Source organism: Arachis ipaensis, chromosome B10 (genome assembly GCF_059453495.1).
Source record: "Arachis ipaensis isolate K30076 ecotype BB chromosome B10, ASM5945349v1, whole genome shotgun sequence".
NCBI lineage: Eukaryota > Viridiplantae > Streptophyta > Magnoliopsida > Fabales > Fabaceae > Arachis > Arachis ipaensis.
This window is the reverse complement of record NC_142435.1, coordinates 127,518,072-127,525,575: the sequence shown is the minus strand read 5'-3', so window position 1 is coordinate 127,525,575 and position 7,504 is coordinate 127,518,072. Positions and strand designations below refer to the sequence as shown.

Here is a 7,504-nt window from a genome sequence, read left to right as displayed (position 1 = left end):
ATATATATTATATATATTCATGTTTCTTGTTTGAGTCTTGAGTCATGTTATAAGTTTGGTGTCAATTGCATGTGCATCTTGCATTTTTCGAAAATTTCATGCATTCATAGTGTTCTTCATGATCTTCAAGTTGTTCTTTGTCAGTCTTCTTGTTTGATCTTGATGTTTTTCTTGTTTTGTGTCTTTTCTTGTTTTACATGTACATTTTTTATTTATTAGAGTCTAAACATGAAAGATTTCTAAGTTTGGTGTCTTGCATGTTTTCTTTGCATATAAAATTTTTCAAAAATATGTTCTTGATGTTCATCATGATATTCACAGTGTTCTTGGTGTTCATCTTGACATTCATAGCATTCTTGCACACATTCATAATTTTGATCTAAAATTGCCATGCATTGCATCATTTTTTTGTTTTTCTCTCTCATCATAAAAATTCAAAAAAAAAAAAAAATATATATATATATATATATATATCTTTCCCTTTTTCTCTCAGCAAATTCGAAAATTTGAGTTGACTTTTTCAAAAAATTTTAAAATCAAGTTGTTTCTTATGAGTCAAATCAAATTTTCAATTTGAAAATCTTATCTTTTTCAAAATCTTTTTCAAAAATCAAATCTTTTTCAAAATTCTTAGTTATTTTCGAAAATTCCAAAAATATTTTTCAAAAATCTTTTTCTTATTTTTATACCAAATTTTTGAAAATAACATAATCAATTAAAGTTTTGATTCAAAAATTTGAAGTTTGTTACTTGCTTGTTAAGAAAGATTCAAACTTTAAGTTTTAGAATCATATCTTGTGATTTCTTATGAATCAAGTCATTAATTGTGATTTTAAAAATCAAATCTTTTTCAAAAACTAATTTCTATCATATCTTTTCAAAAAAATATCTTCTTATCTTATCTTTTTCAAAATTTGATTTCAAAATATCTTTTCTAACTTCCCAACTTCTTATCTTTTCAAATTTGTTTCAACTAACTAACTAACTTTTTGTTTGTTTCTTAAATTTTTCAAAACTACCTAACTAACTCTCTCTCTCTAATTTTCGAAAATATCTTCCCTCTTTTTCAAAAATTTCTTTTTTATTAACTAATTATTTTTATTTTTTATTTAAAAAAAAATTTTCGAAAAAAAATACTAACCTTTTTCAAAAACTATTTTCAAAAATCACTAACTCTTTTTCAAAAATTGTTTTCAAAAATTCACTTCCCCCTCTCATCTTCTTCTATTTGTTTATTGATATACTAACATCTTTTCTTCAACTCTCCAAAAATCTGAACCCCCTCTCTCTCTGAGTTCAGATTTTCTTCCCTTCTTTTCTTCTACAAACACAAGGATCCCTATACTGTGGTATAAAGGATCCATATTATTATTACTATTTTTTCTGTGCCATCTTCTTTGTCATATGAGCAGGAGCAAGGACAAGAACATTCTTGTTAAAGCAGATCCATAACCTGAAAGGACTCTGAAGAAAAAATTAAGAGAAGCTAAAATACAACAATCCAGAGATAACCTTTCAGAAATTTTCGAACAGGAAAAGGAGATGGCAGCCGAAAATAATAATAATATAAGGAAGATGCTTGGTGACTTCACTGCACCTAATTCCAATTTACATGGAAGAAGCATCTCCATTCCTGCCATTGGAGCAAACAACTTTGAGTTGAAACCTCAATTAGTTTCTCTGATGCAGCAGAACTGCAAGTTTCACGGACTTCCATCTGAAGATCCTTTTCAGTTCTTAACTGAATTCTTGCAGATATGTAATACTGTTAAGACTAATGGAGTAGATCCTGAAGTCTACAGGCTCATGCTTTTCCCTTTTGCTGTAAGAGACAGAGCTAGATTATGGTTGGATTCTCAACCCAAAGACAACCTGAACTCTTGGGATAAGCTGGTCACAGCTTTCGTAGCCAAGTACTTTCCTCCTCAAAAGCTGAGCAAGCTTAGAGCTGATGTTCAAACCTTCAGACAGAAAGAAGGTGAATCCCTCTATGAAGCTTGGGAAAGATACAAACAGTTGACCAAAAAGTGTCCTTCTGACATGCTTTCAGAATGGACCATCCTGGATATATTCTATGATGGTTTATCTGAGCTATCAAAGATGTCACTGGACACTTCTGCAGGTGGATCCATTCACCTAAAGAAAACGCCTGCAGAAGCTCAAGAACTCATTGACATGGTTGCTAATAACCAGTTCATGTACACTTCTGAAAGGAATCCTGTGAGTAATGGGACGCCTATGAAGAAGGGAGTTCTTGAAGTTGATACTCTAAATGCCATATTGGCTCAGAACAAAATATTGACTCAGCAAGTCAATATGGTTTCTCAGAGTCTGAATGGAATGCAAGCTGCATCCAACAGTACTCAAGAGGCTTCTCCTGAAGAAGAAGCTTATGATCCTGAGAACCCTGCAATAGCAGAGGTGAACTACTTAGGTGAACCTTATGGAAACACCTATAACTCATCATGGAGAAATCATCCAAATTTCTCATGGAAGGATCAAAAGCCTCAACAAGGCTTTAACAATGGTGGAAGAAACAGGTTTAGCAACAGCAAGCCTTTTCCATCATCAACTCAGCAACAGACAGAGAACTCTGAACAAAATGCTTCTAATTTAGCAAATCTAGTCTCTGATCTATCTAAGGCCACTGTAAGTTTCATGAATGAAACAAGGTCTTCCATTAGAAATCTGGAAGCACAAGTGGGCCAGCTGAGTAAAAGGATCACTGAAATCCCTCCTAGTACTCTCCCAAGCAATACAGAAGAGAATCCAAAAGGAGAGTGCAAGGCCATTGACATAAGTGCCATGGCCAAACCTGTGAGGAGAGGAGAGGACGTGAATCCCAAGGAGGAAGACCTCCTGGGACGTCCAGTGATCAATAAGGAGCTACCCTCTGAGGAATCAAAGGACTCTGAGGCCCATCTAGAGACCATAGAGATTCCATTGAACCTCCTTATGCCCTTCATGAGCTCTGATGAGTATTCCTCTTCTGAAGAGAATGAGGATGTTACTGAAGAGCAAACTGCCAAGTTTCTTGGTGCAATCATGAAGCTGAATGCCAAATTATTTGGCATTGATACTTGGGAAGTTGAACCTTCCTTGTTCATCAATGAACTAAGTGATCTGGATCAACTGACATTGCCTCAGAAGAGACAGGATCCTGGAAAGTTCATAATACCCTGCACCATAGGCACCATGATCTTTAAGGCTCTATGTGACCTTGGTTCAGGGATAAACCTCATGCCCCTCTCTGTAATAGAGAAACTGGGAATCTATGGGGTGCAAGCTGCTAGAATCTCATTAGAGATGGCAGACAACTCAAGAAAATAGGCGTATGGACAAGTAGAGGATGTGCTAGTAAAGGTTGAAGGCCTTTACATCCCTGCTGATTTCATAGTCCTGGATACTGGAAAGGAAGATGATGAATCCATCATCCTAGGAAGACCTTTCCTGGCCACAGCAAGAGCTGTGATTGATGTTGACAGAGGTGAAATATTCCTTCAATGGAATGAGAACTCCCTTGTGTTTAAAACTCAAGGATCTCCCTCTGCAACCATGGAGAGGAAGCAGAAAAAGCTTCTCTCCAAGCAGAGTCAACCAGAGCCCCCACCGTCAAACTCTAAGTTTGGTGTTGGGAGGCCACAACCAAACTCTAAGTTTGGTGTTGAACTCCCATATCCAAACTCTAAGTTTGGTGTTGGAGAGTCTCAACAAAGCTCTGCACATCTGTGAGGCTCCATGAGAGCCCACTGTCAAGCTATTGACATTAAAGAAGCGCTTGTTGGGAGGCAACCCAATGTTTATTTATCTAACTATATTTTTCTTAGTTATGTGTCTTTATAGGTTCATGATCATGAGGAGTCACAAAATAAATATAAAAATTGAAAACGGAATCAAAAACAGCAGAAGGAAAATCACACCCTGGAGGAGCATCTGGCGTTCAAACGCCAGAACAGAGCATAGTTCTGGCGCTGAACACCCAGAATGGGAGCATCCTGGCGCTGAACGCCCAGAACAAGCATGGTTCTGGCGTTCAACACCAGAAATGGCAGCAAAGGGGCGTTGAACGCCCAAAATGGGCACCAACCTGGCGCTGAACGCCCAGAGTTGTGTGCAAGGGCATTTTACATGCCTAAATTTGGTGTGGTAAAAGCATAGCTTTTTTATTTTTTCCATAACCATTGATGGCACCTAAGGCCAGAGAAACCTCTAGAAAGAGGAAAGGGAAGACAAAAGCTTCCATCAAGGGTCTATAGCTCAGTGGTAGAACATTTGACTGCAAATCAAGAGATCCCTGAGATACCTCAGGGGATACATTTTCTTCCACACAATTATTGGAAGCAACTAAGGGTGGAACATCAAGAGCACTCCATCATCCTTCATGAAATCAGAGAAGATCTAAAAGCACTGAAGGAGGAGCAACAAAGGCAAGGAAGAGACATAGAAGAGCTCAAGGACATCATTGATTCCTCAAGAAGGAAATGCCACCATCACTAAGGTGGATTCATTCCTTGTTCTTAATTCTTCTGCTTTTCGTTTTCTATGTATTGTGCTTATCTATGTTTGTGTCTTCATTACATGATCATTAGTAGTTAGTAACTTTGTCTTAAAGTTATAAATGTCCTATGAATCCATCACCTCTCTTAAATGAAAAATGTTTTAATTCAAAAGAACAAGAAGTACATGAGTTTCGAATTTATCCTTGAACTTAGTTTAATTATATTGATGTGGTGACAATGCTTCTTGTTTTCTGAATGTATGCTTGAACAGTGCATATGTCTTCTGAAGTTGTTGTTTAAGAATGTTAAATATGTTGGCTCTTGAAAGAATGATGACTAGGAGACATGTTATTTGATAATCTGAAAAATCATAAAAATGATTCTTGAAGCAAGAAAAAGCAGCAAAGAACAAAGCTTGCAGAAAAAAAAAGGCAAAAAAAAAATAGAAAGAAAAAGAAAAAGCAAGCAGAAAAAGCCAAAGCTCTTAAAACCAAGAGGCAAGAGCAAAAAGCCAATAACCCTTAAAACCAAAAGGCAAGGGAAATAAAAAGGATCCCAAGGCTTTGAGCATCAGTGGATAGGAGGGCCTAATAGAATAAAATCCTGGTCTAAGCGGCTAAACCAAGCTGTCCCTAACCATGTGCTTGTGGCGTGTAGGTGTCAAGTGAAAACTTGAGACTGAGCGGTTAAAGTCAAGGTCCAAAGCAAAAAAAAAAAAGAGTGTGCTTAAGAACCCTGGACACCTCTAATTGGGGACTTTAGCAAAGCTGAGTCACAATCTAAAAGGGTTCACCCAATTATGTGTCTGTGGCATCTATGTATCCGGTGGTAATACTGGAAAACAAAGTGCTTAGGGCCACGGCCAAGACTCATAAAGAAGCTGTGTTCAAGAATCATCATACTGAACTAAGAGAGTCAATAACACTATTCGAAATCTGAAGTTCCTATAGATGCCAATCATTCTGAACCTCAATGGATAAAGTGAGATGCCAAAACTATTCAAGAGGCAAAAAGCTATAAGTCCCGCTCATATGATTGAAGCTCTGTTTCATTGATAGTTTGGAATTTATAGTATATTCTATTCTTTTTATCCTATTTTGATTTTCAGTTGCTTGGGGACAAGCAACAATTTAAGTTTGGTGTTGTGATGAGCGGATAATTTATACGCTTTTTGACATTGTTTTTAGTAGGATCTAGTTACTTTTAGGGATGTTTTTAATAGATTTTGTGTTAAAGTCACATTTCTGAAATTTACTATAAGTTTGTGTGTTTTTCTGTGATTTCAGGTATTTTCTGGCTGAAATTGAGGGACTTGAGCAGAAATCAGATTCAGAGGTTGAAAAAGGACTGTTGATGCTGTTGGATTCTGACCTCCCTGCACTCAAAGTAGATTTTCTGGAGCTACAGAACTCGAAATGGCGCGCTTCCAATTGCGTTGGAAAGTAGACATCCAGGGCTTTCCAGCAATATATAATAGTCCATACTTTGGCCAAGAATTGACGACGTAAAATGGCGTTCAACGCCAGCTTTCTACCCAAATCTGGCGTCCAGCGCCAGAAAAGGATCCAAAACCAGAGCTGAACACCCAAACTGGCACAAAAACTGGCGTCCAACTCCACAAATGGCCTCTGCACGTGCAACACTTAAGCTCAGCCCAAACACACACCAAGTGGGCCCCGGAAGTAGATTTATACATCAAATACTTACTCATGTAAACCCTAGTAGCTAGTTTATTATAAATAGGACCTCTTACTATTGTATTAGGCATCTTTGGACGCCTGGTTCTTAGATCAGAGGGGCTGCCCATTCGGCCATGCCTGGACCTTTCACTTATGTATTTTCATACGGTAGAGTTTCTACACTCCATAGATTAAGGTGTGGAGCTCTGCTGTTCCTCAAAGATTAATGCAAAGTACTACTGTTTTCTATTCAATTCTTCTTATTTCTCTTCTAAGATATCCATTCGCACCCAAGAACGTGATGAAGGTGATGATTATGTGTGACGCTCATCATCTTTCTCCCTCATGAACGCGTGCCTGACAAACACTTCCGTTCTACATGAAATAAGCTAGAATGAATATCTCTTAGATCTCCTAACCAGAATCTTCGTGGCGTAAGCTAGAATGATGGCGGCATTCAAGAGAATCCGGAAAGTCTAAACCTAGTCTGTGGTATTCCGAGTAGGATTCAATGATTGAATGACTGTGACGAGCTCCTAACTCGCGATTGCAGGGCGTTAGTGACAGACGCAAAAGGATAGTAAATCCTATTCCAGCATGATCGAGAACCGACAGATGAATAGCCGTGCCGTGACAGGGTGCGTGAGCATATTATTCACTGAGAGGATAAGATGAAGCCATTGACAAGGGTGATGCCTCCAGATGATTAGCCGTGCCGTGACAGGGCATTGGATCATTTTCCCGTGAGATGACCGAAAGTAGCCATTGACAGTGGTGATGTATCACATAAAGCCAGCCATGGAAAGGAATGAGACTGATTGGATGAAGATAGCAGGAAAGCAGAGGTTCAGAGGAACAAAAAGCATCTCCATTCGCTTATCTGAAATTCCTACCAATGATTTACATAAGTATCTCTATCCCTATTTTATTATATAATATTCGAAAACACCATTATCACTTTATATCTGCCTGACTGAGATTTACAAGGTGACCATAGCTTGCTTCATACCAACAATCTCCGTGGGATTCGACCCTTACTCACGTAAGGTATTACTTGGACGACCCAGTGCACTTGCTGGTTAGTTGTATCGAAGTTGTGACAATTATGAATTAAGATCAGAGCACCAAGCTTTGGAGCCATTACCAGGATTTGTTCGAGCCTGGAGATCACAATTTCGTGCACCAGGTGGCTTGTGCTTGAACTCATCTTGAAACTTCTGCCAATGCTTGGACTTCCAATAAGCTCCAACATTTCCAAGTGAATTCACCAAGCCTTGATGAAGTTCTTCAAAAGCTTTGAGCTTCCAAAGTTAATCCTTTTGTATG

At 38.1% G+C, this 7,504-nt stretch overlaps 1 non-coding gene across 1 annotated transcript; it reads right to left on the bottom strand.

The window, feature by feature from the left end:
• Positions 1–1,938: 1,938 nt before the first annotated feature.
• On the bottom strand, positions 1,939–2,046 carry LOC148581658 (small nucleolar RNA R71). The gene has a single exon (XR_015895898.1). It is a non-coding gene; the product is annotated as a small nucleolar RNA R71 (small nucleolar RNA).
• Positions 2,047–7,504: the final 5,458 nt, after the last annotated feature.